Raw genomic sequence first — 19,394 nt, 5'->3', positions numbered from 1 at the left:
GCAGTTATACTGGACCTTTAGCCAGGAAACATTTCTCAAATGAGCCTGGTAACCGAGTAGAAGAATGTCTCCAAAAAGAAAAACCCCCCGATTCATTTGTCAACGTAAAACGCTCTAAAGTCCCTAAAAAGCAGGGGAAAAAAAAAAATACAGAAAATATCTTTGTTTGATAGTTTGTGGCTACAGCCTGTCAGAAACAGATGAAATGCAAGAGAGCCTAATTAATAGAGTTAGGGATAGGGCATCCTTCGCTACACAAAGCTAATATCCAACAGCACGCTCGTACAAAGGAAAGAGGAGAACACCCACCACAACTAAATGAAGGAACGTCCACACGGCTGCTTGCACATCCATCCACACCAGCACGTCCTCCTGCCTTCCAAAATAACCATCCCCAGCTAACCACGGCAACACTCAGGAAGAAAATCAATAGAAATAAACCACTTATCTCCCTTTGAAGTGAACATCTCAGCTGGAAATAAAGGTGATGGACCATCCTCTGAGCCATTGCAGGGTTTGAAGACACTACTGCTACCACCACCCGTCCTTCTCCCGCTCCAACCTTGCCACCCAGCTCCATGCAAAATTACCAAGGTAAGGCCAACCTCACTTATTACCCCTCCTAGCCGACGGGGTAATTAGCAGCAGGGGTGATTGCACTCTCTGCCAGCAGCGAGAGCACGTGTCCTTGTGGCCAAAGCCCCCTGAGAAACCACCTGTGCAGAAACCAATGCAAATTTGTTGAATTTGGGCAGTGGTTTTGCTACGGGGTTCCCTTGACCTCTCATTTTCCACCTGCGTACCCGAAACCTGGATGAACGCATCGCTCTGAGCTCGGGGAGCTCAGTGACGTGCCCCTCTGTAGGGGTGTGCGATGGGGTGGACGTGCCGCATCTCCAGCGAGGCTTTTTTTTCTGAGCCGTTTGATTGCGTTTGGATTCCTGAAACAAAGCCGCACTTCCCCTGCTGACAGAGAGAGACACTCCTCTCTTGGCAGACTTTTTGGTAAATTAATCGTAGATGTGGTCAGAAACAAGCCACCGGCGTTTCTCCTTACAGGGGAGCTGCATCTTCTGGCGCGAATTCTGAAGATGTTCTCAGTGACAGAGGACACCTGCAGACAGACTGAGCTGGAAGGAGAGGGCAGCTACTTTATCCTGAGATAAGAGTGAATTTCTTGGCTGCGTAGCTCTGATGTGGGAACCAGCAGTGATTTATGGGCTGCTGAGACTGTCCAGATTTGTGTTAGTTCAGAGAGTTCCGGCAACTCGTGTTCCTCCTGCCACAGGAGGAAACACACAGGTAATTCATTACTCCAAGTTCTTGCAGGCACCTGCAGCAGCTTCGTCATTGCATAAATCGGTTGATAAGGAGAATTAGCTTCCAGGTGAAAGTGAAAACTCTGACTAATTCCTCTGAGTTAATTGATAACTGAAGCAACCCACCGGGAACTAACTGGTAGCTGGCTTCCTGTGGTTATTAGGTGATTTTTCATCAAAAAAACCCCCAAAGAATCTCCATTAAAAAATTGGACGGACTTTTTGAGTCCATCCTTCCGGCCAAAACCAGAACAGGTAGGACGTAAAGCCACTCTTCAGCTCTGCCCCAGACGGTCTCATGATGGCTGAAATGAGTAAAAAGGTTTCCTACTTAGCTTTTTCCCTCATGCAGCATGGTATGATGTCCCCTGCTTTCGCAACGGAAAATCTAAGAGGGTTTTGATCTCCAATGCGTCTTTGAAGAGCGCTTGGAAGTTCAGAACGTTTCCTAATATCAAAGTGTGCTCTTCTTCCCACCTGATTTTTAAACACAAATCAGTCCGCGCTTACAGTGTAAGTGTCGACACACACTGACCTCACTTTAAATTGGTTCAAAATTGAATGATTGCCGTTCTGGAGAAGCACAAAAGTTTGATGTTTTTGCTTGCACAAAGTGACTGGGAAGAAGGTGAAACAGGATGACACTAATTTTAGAAGTATGTTGCATTTTTGCAAATCCAGAGCATCGTTCACATTTGACAGTAATAAACTGAAACCATCTTTGTTTCAGCCTTTAAAAAAAGCTAGAACAAGTGGAGTCAGTGGTAATCCCACGGGAAGAAAATACAACTCTCTTTCCAGATTCTTTAGGTTTAAAGATATAAATCATCCATCCAGCACAGGACCGTCAGGGGTCAACACACAGCTCTGAATCTGACAACGTATTTCCCCTGTCCTTATTAATGGACATCAGATGAATATGTCAGTATGAGCATACGTTCTCCAAAATCTCCAATATACCTTTATTTTGAAAGATAGCGTCTTTTGACCTACCAAATCCACATCCCTCCCTGGCAGGAAAACTCATCAAGACAGCCACAATATTAAAGTCACGCGGCTTCAGTGAGCAGTCCCCAGAACTGTTCCTGGGATGAGAAGATCAAGTGTCCTGTGTATTTTTGGTGAATTATGGTCAGCAGAACCAAGGTGCCAGCGTGAGCAGCAACAAGATTCAACCCAAGATGAGAGACACCTGAACTGAGGTGTCTGTGTGTGTGCTAAACACCTGAACTCCCACCAGAGTCATCTGAGATCTGATTGATGCAGGTGATGAAGGCTGGAGAGCACTTTGCTCAACCTAAAGCAGCCATGGGTCATCCTCCAGATGCTTGACCACACAGGTTAGACCTCTGCCACCTGATGAGAACTTTGACACCGACCACACACGGAGACACCAGTGCACATCCATATTTGGACACTGACAATCTGGACATGAGTCCTACCCACCGTGTCCTTCTAAGTAACTTCCCAGGATGGAAATCCTTACCAGGGCGCTGGATCAGAACCGCCATGGGAAGTCCTGCCTTCTCAGCCTCCCTAAACTTCTCCGATCTTATCCTCAGCTATTTTCTGCTTGCCGTTGGTACCCTCTCCTCTTTCAGTTTGGCACGCGTGAAGGTGATGAGCGGTTTTCAGATGAAAGTCCTATTATTTTTTTCCCTGCAAACCAACAGGGAGCACCACTTGTCTATGGATCTCAACACCGGCAGCCTGGGAGGTGTGGACCAAAAGACATCCCTTTGCGAGAAGAGCTGAGATGGCAGGAAGGTGACTTTCTCCAAGGTACCACTGATGCCCTCCCTTTGCTAGAAGGAGCCTGGGAATACGTAACGCCTATCGGCACTTGCCCATTCCTAGGATATTTCTTAGTGCTGCAGAAAAAGGTACTCAGGCATCATCCTCCACTTCAAGCACCTGGAATATCGTTCTCCAAAGCATGTGTTGAAGGCCTTGGCAAGCCTGTGCTCCCTCAAAGGACAGCTCAGATTCATCTGCTGTCTCTCCGAGTGCCAGGAACGGAGGTGAGAGGTAGTAGATACATCATCACACACCTTTGGAGCACATTAGCTTGGGTCACCCGAGATGCACAGTGCAAGTTTAGGTCATTTTTTCTCTCTCTTGTCTGCGCACAAATCCAGGTTAATCCTCGTACGGATTATGGCCTGTAACCGTGATGGCCAAATTTCAGACAAGAGGTGTGTCCACACTGTGCACTTTTCCTCTCTCAGCTTGGAAGTTTGCAATTAAATAAAGAAATTAACCACCACAACCAATATTTCGAAGCTCCGAAAAATCTGCTCTGTGGCTTTTATCTCTACAGTATTTGCCTTCAGCGGTGAGGAATGAGAGACCACGAGGCAGAGACGGGTCACCATGCCCTAGTACGGTGACACACGGCCCTGCCTGCCCTCCACCTCAGAAAGATTTATGAGTTCTTCCTTCATCTCGTCATCCTTCATTTTCGCCCCGTAACCTCCCCTGAACTCGCTATGAGTCAGCAGGACTTGTCCGTTAAGGCAAGATTGATGCCTGCCTTTGGAGCAGATAAAGCTCCAAGTCTTCCTTCCTAGGTCAGCCAAAAGGCATTTAGGCGATATTAACCGTCTCTTCTCTCATCCCCATATCCCAGAAGAGGGAGGGAGCGAGTTCAGAACCTACACGAAGATGCTCCAGGTGCCATTGCCTCGCCGACCCTTCCCCAGCCAGGCTGAGATCACGGCGCGACTGCGCTGCACAAAAGCAAGGGCATCTTCCAGCCCCTTTGCACAAATCCTGCATCCCACCACTGTTATTTTTCGGCTGCTGGAGAAATTTTCTTCCAAGTAGGAGAAAAACACAAACACTGGCAATTGGTGCCTCTTAGAGATCGCACGGCTGGCAAAAATATTTACCCTGGGGTCCTGGCCAAACCCTTCCCGCATGGTCACGTCGTGCCTCCCGAAGCTCTCCCAGAAAAAAACATACCTAAAGTTGGTGCTGGAGTTTGCTTTAGAGGTGGGTACGTGTCAGGAATGAGAGATGGCTGAGAGCGAGCCCTCCCATTCGCTGTAAAAGAAGGCCGAGAGCTTGATACGGGAAATCAAATCTGCCAGCTTAAGTCACTTTATTTCTTAAAAGTTGCCACTCTTGGCGAATATATCACGGCCTTCATCTAAAAGAGGTGCTGCCTGCGAATGCCACTGCATCAGATGTGGATCGCGGCGTCTTTCACCCCCGGCAGAGGAGGGCGGCGGGCTGCAGGCTGAGGTTTGAAAAGATACTTTTCTTTGGAGATGCCAACAGTTTCCTCAGCAGATTTCTCCCCCTCAACCCCTCCCCTCCCACCCCAACCTACTTTCACAAAAGGAGGGGGGGGGGGAAAAAAGCAAAAAACCACAACCCCAAACCATAAATGGATCCTGTAGTGTCTGCAATGTAAAGAATTAGCTGAATGGGAAGAAATGAACCATGGTCTTTATGTCCTAGTTACAGTCAGTGCAAACATTGCCGCTAATCCCTGTTGTTGGAGGGGACTGGGGAAGAGACACGGATAGATCCCACTGGGAACATTTTGTCTCTCTCAATCTACACTTGAGATCACATTTTTTTTGGTGTAATAAGATTGAGTTGTATTAAGAGGCCTGGGGATAACGTAAAGCTGGGGGGGATATTGTTCGCCGTCTCTTCCACGGAGGGTAGCACCTACAGTCTTCATATGCAGGGAGGTCTTAGCAACCCATTCATTTCAGGGGAGAAAAAGAAAGCTATTCATTCCCAGCAAATCCCATTTTGCCATGGCAACCCCCCCTTCCCGCCCCTCGCGCACAACAGTTGTTCACAGGGGCCGTTTAAAACAAGACAACAAAACCAAACCAGCGCCCATCCAGCCCTGGCATTTTTCAGCTTGGAATTTCCTGGCGGCGTCCAGAATTCTGCGCCGTCACCTCGCCTTGTCCCCTGCCATCGCCGGTGGCATCACACCCCGTGTCCCTCAATGGGACCCATCTCAGAGATGGGGTGTCCTGTACCCCTGGAGCTCCGCCGTGGGACAGTGAGGGTGACCGTGCCATGGGAGGAGGTGACAACATGGGGCACTTCTTTTCTACTGTATTTTTCCAAAATACAATCATATAAGAACAGAAGCAACTACTGGGTAGCAAAATTTTCCATTTCTTTTGAACTTTGAACTCTACCATGCAACAGTTACTTCCCCAGGAAACAAATGGTTAACAAATTAGCATACTTTTTTTTTTTTCCCATTTTGTTTTGATTTTTGGTGTGCCAGAGCCCTTGCAGGGGCTGGGGAAGGGAAAAACGGGAGAATTCCCAGCTCTGTCCCCAGGCTGGCAGGACCAGCCCTGTTTTCTGCCCTCCCTTCCATGGGGAACGTGTCCATGGTCTCATCCCATTCCAGTTTGGAAGCCTCCAGCTGTCCTGGCCCCCTCCAGCCATCCTCGGGCATGAGCCCCACAGCTGGCAGCCCACGGCCACCAACAGAAAACTCCAGTTTGTGGTGCCCATGGAGCATTTGGGGGTTACTAAAGCTGTGTTCAAGCTGCTGGGGAAGCCACAGGAGATGCAGGGCCTCTCTCTCAGCAGAACATATTCAGCTCAAGGTCTCCTCTCTGCCACCCATCTCTCTCCCTTCCTGATGTCCCATGCAGGGAGGGTTGGGGTATGGGGATGGCACCCCGCATGGCTGAGGGTTTTTGGGACACGAAGACCCAAGCTCTTTTGATCTTGCACTCGAACCGCACCTCAAATGACAATTTCAACCAGAGCAACCAAGACCGCTGTGACCTGTCTGCCACCTCGTTGAAAAAAACAGCCCAGCAGCGCCGGGAAGACACGACCTCCTCGGCGTGTGCTTGGGGGCTTTAACTCTGCAGCATCCCCTCTGCCCACAGCAGGACTTCCCGCAGCTCAAAATCACATCAATTTTTGGTTAACCTAAATTCACATTTAAGAGCAAATAAGGGATTCCTGGCATAAATATAATTTCAGGTAAAAAACGGAATTAAGAACTGGTTTTGATTAAAAAGGAACGGGTCGTTTTATTTTTATAATTGCAGAGAGAACGCAAAACGTCGGGAAATAAAAAGAAGTGTTTGTACCAGGTGTTTTTAGAATAAATCCCAGCAATACCACAGATTTTTATCCTGCGCTTTATGGTTGGCTGAGGTAAACGAAGCCCTTCTGGTGACCCAAACTTTTCCCTGCTACGTCCTGGGAATAAAACCCCTCCCTCTCCCCAGGTAAACAGGGTTAGTCAGTTGGTCACACCACAGCCTATTAATATGTAGATATTTTAAACACCCTCCAGATCCTTTGGCAAATTGCTCTGCGTGGTTTCTTCAAAGTACACAACTAATTTCCTGATTTTTAGTGCCACTTCTCCTTCAAAAGTTTCTCGGCTCTCCACAACACCTTCCCCTTCCCAGAAGATCTGGACAGATATTTCAAATAAGTTGCAATGAATCCCACCAAAAAGTCTCCCTAGAAATAAATCCCTTAACGACAGAGTTTGCCTCACACCGGACTCACTGCAATCGTGGGGTAGGGGGTGAGAAAAGGGAGGAAAATAAATCCAGCGGCTTCTCCATTCTCAAATTTTCCCTCAGAAGGCTCTGCCGTTAGCAAAAGCAGATTATAACTAAGCGGCTGGAGAAATGACAGCTCCCAGCTGTCCGTCCTGCCTCTTTCCCCTCCAGTGTCCCCGTGTATGTGACACAGACAGCCTGGCTCAAGCAACAGCTGTTAAACCACTGGAAATTTCACACAGATTTGGGGTTTCTTTCATATGTGAAGTGTAACCTGCAGCTGTTGAGCAGCTGCTCCGCGGGAGCTTAACCACCCGTGCAGCAGAGATGGGGATCCCGGGCGAGGGGGAGGACAAGTACCTGGGGGCAACCAGAGCACCCACGTTTGATCTGCGTTCATAAATCAGAGCCGGGCCCTTGGTCCACCTCATAGCTTCATTTTGGCTCGGGAGGGTGCTTTTGGGGTCTCTGAAAGGTCCCCGCTCCCTTGGTTTGGTTCCCAGAAGGGATTTGGCTCCGGATGCACAAACCAGCTCAAACCCAACTGGAAGGTGCGTGGACCCAGCCTCTGCATCCTGGCAGTCCTCAAAATATTCAACCAGGTAATATTTAGATTGAAAGATCTGCATGACAATGAAATAACAGGATGGATCTGGGAGAAGTTAAGAGCCAAACTCTCGGCTAGTTGACTTTTTTGTTTGGTGAGGACCATTTCTCATACCTTGGCTGTGCCAAAGCCTGAAATACTGATGGCTGCTTGGCTTTGCTAGACTCCTCGGGACTGAGTACTTAAAGAGGGCCTACAGGGAAGGTGGAAAGGGACTCTTGATCAGGGAGGAGAGCCGTAAGACAAGGGGGAACGGTTTTAAACTGGAAGAGGGGAGATTTAGATGAGATCTCAGGAAGAAATCGTTTGCTGTGAGGGCGGTGAGCCCCTGGCCCAGGTTGCCCAGAGAAGCTGTGGCTGCCCCATCCCTGGAGGGGTTCAAGGCCAGGTTGGCCGGGGCTTGGAGCAACCTGGTGTGGTGGGAGGTGTCCCTGCCCAGGGCAGGGGGGTGGCACTGGATGGTCCCTTGCAACCCAAACCATTCTGTGATTCTATGAAATCAGCCCTGGGTTCAGCACAGGCTGTTCAGGAATGACACTGCACAGCCACGTGGGCGCTGCAAGGACCCTGTTTGCTCCTTTAAGCCTCATTAAAAGCAAACGCAGCTTCAGCATCTGGGAACGCTGCCTTTAGACTTCAAAAGCCAGTCTGAAAGAAAAGGTTGCACTGTGAAGCCAAAGGGCCACAGCCACACTGGGAGTGAAACGATTCAGGTGCCCCTCAACCACACCAGAATGCCCACCACTGTGGCAGGGTTTGTAGCTCCTGAACCACCCGAGTGGCCAGCAAAGACCAGGAGCTACCCTGGGGGCTGCTGGTTCCACAAGCTGGGCCACACTTGTGTCTTTGCGCTGGCCTTTTCCTACCCTCCTCTACACATTTCTCTAAGGCAGTGAGAAGATGCTCAGATGAGACTGTCCTAGGATCCTATGTTAACTTTAACAGATTAAGTATGCCCATCAATTTATAATATCAGCCTCTTGATCAAGAACTCTCAATTTGCCACCATGCCCAGAAAAACGTCTTGATTTCATCGTAGTTTCCTCATCCACTCTAGACAAGCAAAGAAAACCATGCAGAACATCGGCAAAATGTCTCCTTAGGGAAAGCGATCAAATCATTTCTGTATCCTGCCCTTCACAGAGAGAGTGTTCTGGTCCATCCCATCCCATCCCATCCCCTATGTTTCCCATAGGAATGATCTTGTCTTCTCACCAGTCTCAAAAAGGACCCGCAGAAAAGCTTAAGACAAAATGAGATTGCTCATTGCTTCCGCTGTGTTTTCTTGATAACTGCAAGTCATTCTTTTATTGATAACTACAAGTGAATTTATTTAACCTGTTGGTAGTCAATACTACCTGTTGGTAGTATTTAAGAAATACTTAGGAGAAATGCTCCATAATCATTCCAGTAGTGTTTCACCAGTGGTTCCTGATGAGACAGACAAAACTGTACTGTCCACTGTCTGAAGTGAAGGGGGGGAAAAAAATGAGGAACGCAGAATATTATTCCATATCCACTCTGTTGTGGGCCGTGTTTTTGCTGCACGCACTCAGGTTGCGTATGCTTTCCTAATTTATTTGCGTGACATTAATAAAGAGTGAAATTCAGGCTGTACGTTTTAAGCAGTCACACGCTCCACGACAGTTTCATTCAGGGTGTATGTTAAATATAAATAAAACATTTGCTCTCATTTGTTACTTCATATCAGCCTTGGACAAAAGATATCCTACTGTCAACACTGAACTCCTGGGGTGGAAAATGCTACTACTGACAGCATGACCCCTGCGAGACCACCCAAGCCTTGCACACGTGTTTTGGGGTTGGTGGAGAAGAGTTTCCGAAAGGAAGCAGTGGCAGTGCCGTTGGATGGACTGTTTCCATTTAGGGATGGATCCAGGGCAGAACCTCAGATCCACCCGCCCTTGAATTTCCCGGAGTTTTTGTGTTATGCCATGAGTTTGTCTGTTCTTGCCCTTCGACACGCTCTCAAAACCTACAAGGCTGTTGAACTCCCACTGAGGAGCGCTTACAGAGGCCGGCATATTTTTCCCGGAAAAAAAAAAAACCACAAAAATCCTACAGAAAAGAAACACCGCAACCGAAACATCCTCATCCCCAGGTACATCTAAACTACAGGTACTGTGATGGGTGAGAATATACCTGGGGGTTCATTTAGCATGGGCAGAAATGATAAAAATCTCCCACTCAGGAGGCAATTTCCTTCACGCAGCATCATCTCTCCACTCCTTTTAAAGAAAAGACTCTCACAGCTTTGGAATCTCAAGAATTTGGACTCAACTCTGAATTTTTTTTTTTTATTATTATTATTTTTTTCAGGTGGGAAATATTGCAATGCTAATTGACCTTTTTAATCAATGATCCTGAAATACGCCTACACGACACTGCTGATAAGATCTGCGGGTAGTATTAGGGTTGGCAGGATGGCAGCTATCATGGAGGGCAGAGCAGTTGCACAGGATGACGGGGATCCTTCAGCCAGCCAAACATATTCAGACAAATCCCGCTTTCACTGAGCTGTACGGAAAGTTGCAGTTGTAGTTGTTATCTACACGGTGGGAAAAGGTGTCCTGGAAGGTTTTGGCTGGAAAAGACGCAGATGCAATGGTATCGCATTGATGATGCATTGCAGATGCATCTGCAATGATATTGAAAAAGCCGGTAGTGATGGGAAAAAAAGGATGAGACAAATTATTTGAAGGTGGCAGAAATAATTTGAGGTCTCTGCGTCGAAAGGAAAGACGAAAAGCAAGTGCAACTGCATATTCATCCACCTTGGTGGGAGGTTCGCAGGTCTGGCTGGGGCTGTGTTGTCCCCACACCAGAGGGGCTGGGACACAGAATCATAGAATGGTTTGGGTTGGAAGGGACCTTAAAAGATCATCTAGATCCAACCCCCTGCCCTGGGCAGGGACACCTCCCACCAGCCCAGGTTGCTCCAAGCCCCGGCCAACCTGGCCTTGAACCCCTCCAGGGATGGGGCAGCCACAGCTTCTCTGGGCAACCTGGGCCAGGGGCTCACCACCCATATATACATACGTGGCTCCCGAGCACGGCAGGGAGAGCTGCGGGCGCTGAAGCATGGGAGACTCCTTGCCAAAAAGACGCAGGCACTGACCCAAACTGCCCCTACAGTGGTCACCCCAGACCCGCCATTTGAGGAGAGCGGGACAAAGGTCTCTCCTGAGCTGCCCGCAGTCAGGACTGCTCAGAGTTGAAGCGGGATAGCCGTGCATGCCCTCTAAGCTAACCGGTTTGCTCTAGGCTAACCAGCTAGTTAAGGAAAGGGGTTATTAAATCGACACCTGAGCTGGTAAGAGTTTTAGATATTGCACCGAGCTATGGGCGTTTGCAGGAGGAGATCTTTGCCCACTGGAAGGTCTCCCAGCAGACTCCACCCACCTTGGGGTCCAAAGGCACCCTCCTCTCTGGTTTAGCAAAAGGAGGGTTGAAGGCCGTCTCAATGACTGTGTTATGAGAGCCTGGGTTGGGAAAAAAGTAAATGGGTACGCACGGATGCTCAGCAGCTGAAGCCAGACAACGGCAAATTAAGAATAAAGTGCCTTTTTGCAGAGTGTTTGATTAACCGCATGGGGCAACTGTCATGGGAGACGATAGATCTGCATTTCTTGATATCTTCGGCTCCAGACAGTGCCTTTCTCAAGTGTGCTTTCACCAAATACAAGTTATCGTGAATAATGGGGGGAAAACGAGGAGGAACTGGACAATTTTCCTTTGCTGAAGAAGCCTTTAGCACCACGAATCAGCCTTTCAGTGGGAAGCACAACTTCGTAAGCAAGAAGAAGGGTTCTCTGAAGCATAGTCGGTCCTTTTCAGAGAGAGAAAAGCCTCCAAAATCCCATCTTGTTCTTCCTGCTGTGCCAGCCAACCCTGATCTTCCTCAGGGGATGGCTTTGTCTTTCTCCAGTTGTGTCAGGATATTTGTCGTCACCGCACAGGAGCATTTTCCCTAATGACCTGATGTTTTAATCCGTTCCCTGCAGAAGTCGGTGTCCTTCCAAGTTGATTTCTCCTCCTCTTGCTAAAGGTTGAGCAAGCGTGAGAGCTGCCTTAGGTGGGGGGGGGGGAGAAAAGCCACCGAATAACATGCTTAGCCCTCAAAATCAGTAGAAATGCATTTAAGTGGAATAATCTGCCAGGGGTGCTCATCAGGGCCTAGGCTGTTCAGCAGGGAGTCTCTGTGCCAAGGAGAACCCATGGTGGTTCTAAGGCGGCCTCCAGCACTCCTCAAAACAAGGGGTGCAGCCCATGGAGATGAGGGCTCCCAGCCTACAACCCTCCCTCTGCAAAGACTCCAGAAGCTGCCAAGCAAAAAAGAGAAGCAGACATTTAAGAAATTAAATCCGTTTGGGTAGGGGCCTCAAATCAGAGTCGTATCTCTCAGGGTTTAGAAAAACAACGTGTCTGTATCCTTACAGCCTCACCACCACGGCCAGCTGCTAACGGCCACCACACCGGAGAGGGATGATCCATGCTGGAAGGTGTTTGCTTGTTAGTAAATCCTTGGAGAAATTCAGGACAATCGATTTGCTCTATGTGCAACATGATGTTTTCCCTCCAGCTCCTGGTAATGCTAAACTGAGAAAATTGAAGGGAAGCGCCAACTTTGGACGTTGTGTTTTGTTTTGGTGGGTTTTTTTTATTTTTTCCCATTCTTAGAATTGTACAGCGTAAAGCTCATTTGCTCAACAGCCTGCATCACAGGGTTGCCCTTCCGTCTGAAGGCTCCTTGTAGACACCTCGCCATAATTTTATGCTTATGAAATTGTTCCAACCTCTGCAGCTCGGCCCTCCTTCGAACAATGCATTCTCTGTGAGCCCCTGAATAGAAAACATCAGCCCATAGTGATAAAGCTCCAGTTAGCGCCCAGCCCTAGACATGGGATAAAAGTGCTTTTCAACGTGTACTTGGGAAAAAAAGTGTCTTTTAATGCTCACACAGTACTCCTTTTTAAAATGCTAACGCCACTTACAGCTATTGATAGGAAGAAGTTGGACTAATCTTAGCAAGAGGTTCCCATGACCTTTCGGTATCTGCAATACGGCGACTTTTCTTAAAATTATCTTCGCAGGGAAAAACAATGTAAAATATACCAAAGGGTTTCTAGCAGACAAACGACTACTTGTTAAGAAGCCAAAATATTATAAGAAGAGATTTTTGGTGTCCTTATGGTACTGAGGCGAGCAAAATTCGCAGTGATCAAGGGGGAATATCGAAGAGGAAAATAAAAGGGAGTCAAAGGGTTCAGTGGTGATTCCATACACCGTGGAGCATACCTGGGGAACTCCCTGCCCTGGGATATCGTCTCAAATCAGCCGTTAAAAATGAAGCAGCGGGGACGAAAGGCTGTGATCCCCCTTCACTTTCTTAGCAACAATTAAAAAAAAAAAAAAAAACCCCGCAGAAAAAAAGAGTTTCAAACCCCTTTTTGTTAAGAAGCAAACCCATGAAAGGTTGGAAGAATCAGCGGATTAGAGACGGTAAAATGAATCTTTAAACTTCACATCAAGCAGCGGCGCTGGGATGGCAGATCTAAAGGAAGAAGAGGCCAAATGAGAAAACAAAGAGAAAGACAGAAGGAAGTTTCTCCTCCCTGATGTCTTTGTGTACAGTAAACTGTGTTCGCCGAGAAGCTATTCAACACCTCTGCCAAACAAAGCTTTTATTCCGGCCTCTACATGTCGTAGCCGGCCAGGCTGACCGAAATCCCGAAGAAATATGACAGCTGGAATAAAACCGAAATCCTGGCAGAGCAAACATATCAAAATGATACAAAATGGTAACGGGGAAAAAAAAGAAACTATGAGGGACTGGGAAACGATCAGAGGCCAGAATCGAAAAAAAATGAAATGCAAATAGGTCTTGTGGTGGGGGAACAAAAAAATCACGCTCTTGAAATGTGTCATCTCATGACACGTTTTGGGGGAGTAATACTGAAAACCAGCGAGCTGTAAAACAGTCATCTGCTTCCAAGTGGGAAGTGCACAATTTCAGAACCAGACCTTTTCCATATATACATGATGGGAGAAGCACTTCATTCTTTTTATGGCACGGAACAAAAGAAAAAAACTCACCAAAAAACGAGACTATCTTTGGCTGCAATTAAAATCTGGTGATCAGAAGCACGCTCGTATCAGCCCGGCTCTGCTGGGACCCCTGATAATGGCTCCGTACGGGCCAGCGCGCGTGTCCTGATGGGATCTCTGTGTTTTGCATTTCATGAGTGAACCTCCGGTGCTCAACTCAAAAACTAAAAACCAGATTAGCTCCGTTCGTTGGGGGTTTTCAGCACAGAAGTTTGCCACGGCGCAGGTATGGTTACTCCTGGGGGGATCGTGGTGGTACCCTTTGGAAAACTGTCCATAAGCCTAATGTTTTTTGCGTGTTTTTAAATATTTTTAAAGACAAACAAGCTGCTTTTTATGCAAGCGTGCAAATATATGCACAAATTGAAATAGATTCCTTCATTTCCATCAGGTCTTGGAGACAACACCACTGCCTCTTTACAGGCTGTCCTTTTAAGATTTTTTTTATATATAGCTATGTGGAGACAGGCCCTGCAGTTTCTACTCAAGTAAAACTCTTTTTCTGCTGTCAGTGAGCAGTTTTTTCCTAGTAAAAACAATCATTATTTTTACTAGCAACAGCTGTTGTCCTGGACTCGGCTCAGCAGCACCCGTTCTCCTCATTAGATGTGGCTGGTAAAGCCTTCAATCTGTGAAACACCAACCCAAAATCCGACCTTTTTTCTTTTTTCTTTAAAATCAGGTGCAGCTTTGCTTGCCCAGCCCTCAACCAGGGATAAGCGGGGCCTGAGTCCGGCCCCTTGCTCTCAGTAACAGCTCGGTGACGTTCAGCACCACAGCATCACACCAGCAGCAGAAGAACCTGGGGGGATGCAGACGGGTAGCGGTGATCCTGGCTGGGCACTGGACACGGCCAGCCTATGGAGATGAGGTCTACAAAGCTGAGACAGACCATAACACCTCGGTGATGTCCGGCACTGCAGCATTGCGTTGGCAGCAGAAGAACCTGAGGGGATGCAGATGGGTAGCGGTGCTCCTGGCTGGGCACTGGACATGGCCAACCTACGGAGATGAGGTCTACAAAGCTGAGCCAAACCAAAGCGCACCACTTGGGCGCCTTGAACATTTGCACGTGGAGCATTCCCCGTGTCCGCACCACCCTGCCACTGAGCATCAATGGGATTTGGGTTCCTAAACCCCTTGGCGTTCCTGGGAAACTCTGAAAGAGAGAAAAAAGGATCCTTTCGCTGCCGTTCGGTGCGTTGAAAGTTTGCAATGCCAGACATTTTGGCTTCCTACATTCAGCCTAAAGGCTTCTTTGTCTAATGTGACTTATTCATAATTACTCAAGCTGCTAATTTTACTCTTATGTAAATGATGTCGGGAGGCAAAGCGTGAAGGCAGCTAGGCACTACGGGATAATGGATGGCAGGAGGAAAGAATGAAGCTAGCACGACATGAGCGAGGCTCTGGGTGCTGAGCAGATTCCAGCAAACAGAAATTCTTTCGGGAATTCCCTAGAAATTCAGGTGGTACAAACAAGTTCCTTTTCAGACTAATGACCGAAAAGTTGGAAGGGTGTAACGTTCCCTCTCATCTGGGGAAAAAAAAAAAAATAATATAAAATCAGTTCTAGTGCCGTGGTCCTCCCGAAATCAGCCCCACCACTGTCTATTTTAGCACCGGGGTCTTCGGTTCAGCCATCCCAAAGGCACAGCCCTTGGAGACGGCTGGGTCAAGACTTCTGAGGACATCCTGTCTTCATTTACTCTGCTGGCAAAACTTCAAGTGAGGCTTTATAAACAAGCATATATTTTTTCGCAGCTTCTCCACCTGACAGCTGAGCGGCCATCTCCAGGGAACACACAGCGTTTAGCACGCAGCCACTTGCTTTTGGACGCAAAGTAAACACAAGAAGATGCACGCAGTAATTATCAGGAGGCTATCCTAGGCACTTCTACTTCAGCGCTGGTGTTTACCCACATAACCAGCATTTGTTTTCCATCTTAAACCTCATTACTCTTTTATAAAAGGAGTTTACACTCACAGCGCACGCCTTAGCTATCTAGCTGGCTGCACGGTATATTTTGCAAGCCATGAAGACGTCAAGAGAGGACAAGAGTGGATTTCCACGGAACGCTGATGTTGTTACTTGTCTCGCATAACGTGGAGAAGTGCTGAAAAGCAAAGCGCAACCTTTAAAGACCCACCAGAAGTTCAGCGAATTCAACGAGTCAATAGACTGCAGCACTAATTTGTTCAGCTGTAAACCTTCACTTACGAACCACAGACGTAGGCTGAGGTTTTCACATGTCTCTGTTAATTCTTAACGTAATGGGTCTGAACCCTACGGCCAGCATTTTCCACCCTTATTATTTCCTGGGCCTCTGACTTTTTCCCACGGAAGGTTTGGCCCTCGTGTACGGGAACAGCTATTGCCAGCACGTTTCTCTTTCTTGGCTACCTTGCACAGACTCCCAATAAAGCACCCGTGGACTTTGTCGTATAGTGCTTCTAAGGAAGAAAAAAAGAGTTATAAACTCAGCTAACAAAGTCAGGATATTCTCAAGATATAGAGAGTTTCACCGATATTGCTGAACAGAGAGAAAACAGCCAGAGACCTGTGAAGTGCTAAGCTGCAAACATTCACAGAAGGCTTCAGGAGGACTTCACCTCTCCCAAGTCTATGTTCTGTCCCACCGCCCAGTCATGGAGAACAAGGCAGAGACACACGCAACTAGCAGCATTTGGGCTTGGGCTTGTTAAATGGAAGGGAATTTTGCTCTTGACTGTTTCCCCTTCCAGAGGAGAGGAAACGAAGATGCAGGATCTGTCTTAGTTACTGGAGGAAAGAGAAGATGATTCCAGCTGCTTCTTTCCAGGAGAAAGAACGGCAAGCGCCAGCCAAAGCACGGAGCCAGCTAAGCACCATCTCTGTAATTAAACAAAACCTTAAGAAGGTACTTTCTTGTTTTATCTTCTTTTATCTTTGTTCCTTTACTCCAAATCTATGGGTTTAGCCTCATGTACTCTTTCATCTGTCTTGTCTAGTGGTACAGCTGCGTGAGCGTGAGCTGAGATACCACAAGGTATTCTCCTCCCCTGGGGGCGGTGACTCTTCAAACTGGGACACAGGGACATGATCCCCCAGTGCTACCTCCCCAAAGCGCTGCTTTGATGGGCATCGAGGTTTGATTCACATCAGACATGACTTGGGTCACAAGCTGCTGATGGTCAGGTGTGGGAGGGGAAAAAAGTGTTCCCAGTGACCAAAAAACCTCAAGAAACGTCTCTGACCTGTAGCAAGAGAGTCAAATGTGTGCGCGAACCCATGGTCCCCAAAAAACGTGCAGTGCTTTCCACCTATATCTGCATATTACTCAGGAGGCACATCATCATTGCTCACCTACACCTTGACATGCTCCTTGGCCCAGGTACCTCACTGGAACGGTTGTGTCTCAGTCTAACACCGGCCTACATTGTGTGACACCAGCTGACGCTGTTCAGAAGTGTTCTTCAGCTTTTAAATGCTATTTTTGCTTTAGCTCCCCCACTGCCATCTGTCTCGACGGGAACCATCTACCACACATAAGGCCTTTCAGCTCCACCGAGCCACAACACACAACTTGGCGCATAAACCCCTAATTTATCATACAGTCAAAACCCATTACACTTTCAAATGCTCTTAGGAAGTCACCCAGTGATTCTCTTCCTTATTCCCTGCCCAGAGGCACCCCTTAATCTTCAATGACTACAGCTTAGGGCAGCAACCGACCCCTCCTAATTTCTATTTACCAGTTGGGCTCAAAAAGCACAAAACGGGGCTGAAAATGCTGAGATGTCAACAGTCCGTTTCCAAATCGTTCCATGTTCTGCAGAGCTTCATAAGAAATAAACCACCTCCTGTCACGTATCTTCATCCCTTGCTATCTCATTTTTCAACAGCTGGGTTGAGGCGGCATGAATCAGTGAGTTGCAAGAGAATAAAATTATTCCTTGACCGGGTAAAAAATGATTTTACGTGTTAACCTTTTCAATATTCTCTGGAACTCAAATCAGAGTTAAGTAACAGTCGAGGGCACTTTAGAAATGAATGAAATGTACTGGAAACCAAAACGTTTCCATATTTGTTCAACAAAGGTGGTACAAACCTATTGAATAGCTACTTGCATGGGGCTGAAGTTTTCCCCTCCTGGGGAGGATGTCAGCACAAGCTTTCAGTTCCACATGGAAACCATACGTTATCGCTTCACGTACTGAAAATCGTCAACACCATCGTATCCTTTCGCAGAGCTGGAAACGTGCCCAAAGAACCTTCACAACTCATTTAGCAGGCATCAAACAGCAGGAAAAAAACCCCCATAGAATCAGAGAATGGTTTGGGTTGGACGGGACATTAAAGACCATCCACTTCCACCCCCCTGCCCTGGGCAGGGACACCTCCCACCAGCCCAGGTTGCTCCAAGCCCCGGCCAACCTGGCCTTGAACCCCTCCAGGGATGGGGCAGCCACAGCTTCTCTGGGCAGCCTGGGCCAGGGGCTCACCACCCTCAGAGCGAAAAATTTCTTCCTAATCTAAACCTCCATTGTACATCTTCGTTATAAAATAAAAGCACAGACAAGCAGTGGAATGACAAGCTGAGCCCTGCGTGGCCGAAGTGAACCAGTACCTTTCGCGATGGGCTACCAAATGAAATCAAAGCTGTTTCACTCTTCTCCACTCTTTACCTCCCCTTGAGGTTCATGGGGTTTAGTGGTTTCTTTGAAATCTTAATTTCTGGCCTTACAGGAAAAATTTAGCTGTCGCCAACAGAAAACCAAACCCTGTTTCTTGTAGAGGCTGGAAAAACAATGAACAAAAAGCTCAAAAATTAGAAGGTAAACAAACCTCACGTGATTTCAAACAAACCGCTGTGATTTCAAGCAATTTTCTGTGTTGGGAAGAAGAGATAGGGAAGCGATTAACTCTTAATTAATATAATAAGTGAGAGAGCCAGGGCTAAAGTTGCCACTGAATTCGGATGCTCCTATAAGATGGAAATGAGGAGGGACTATTTCAGGAGACACCTTTGTTTCTGGAAATGGGTTCCTGGTCGAGTTCAAAATCTCTAAGCACTACGACAATTAATTGTGGGGTTTTTTTTTCTAACTGTATTCCTACTTCTACTGTATTTTTCCATAACATAATCATATGAAAACAGAAGGAACTATTGGGAAGCAAAATTTTCAGTTTCTCTTTTGAACTCTGGCATGCAACAGTTACTTCCCCCGGAAACTACTGGCCAGCAAATTAGTGTGAACAGAATTTTTTTCCAGGGATTTTTCTTTTTTTTTTTTTTTTTAAGTCTAAATTCTGACAATTACAAAAATGAGACACTAATAGCGCCAGCACCCAGAAATAGTTCTGCAAATCCAAATATATTTAAAAAAAAAAAATAAATTTGCAAAGCGTCTATGTCAGCAAAAATATTAGCTCCTGATACTGTGTTATCTGAGGACTAGGCTACAGAGATGCTAAAATCAGATAACGGAATAATTTCAAGGTAGATCGTTAGAAGGGATTATTTTGTTATTGTCAGATTATAGCATTTACTTCGAGAACATTCAGGTACAGGTGAAAGGCAAAAAACATCCACCGAGGAACACAGTCTGTCTGTAGGGATTGGTTTGAGGGGAAAGAAAAAGCAGGCAAAATCATGAATCACGTAAAAAAAAAAAAATCATGGAAAATTCAGAACGGCAAAACTAAAGCTGGGTATTAACAAGCTTCAATCAGCAAAATTAAGAAATTTTAAAAAAAATGAGTTTTATGAATGCTTACACGCAGGGCTGATATATTTGATTCTCCCCAAAGTCATACCTCCCAGGCTCAGAGCAAGC

The sequence above is a fragment of the Larus michahellis genome, chromosome Z (genome assembly GCF_964199755.1).
Source record: "Larus michahellis chromosome Z, bLarMic1.1, whole genome shotgun sequence".
Lineage (NCBI taxonomy): Eukaryota > Metazoa > Chordata > Aves > Charadriiformes > Laridae > Larus > Larus michahellis.
The sequence above is the reverse complement of the archived record's forward strand: the minus strand, read 5'-3'. Positions refer to the sequence as shown.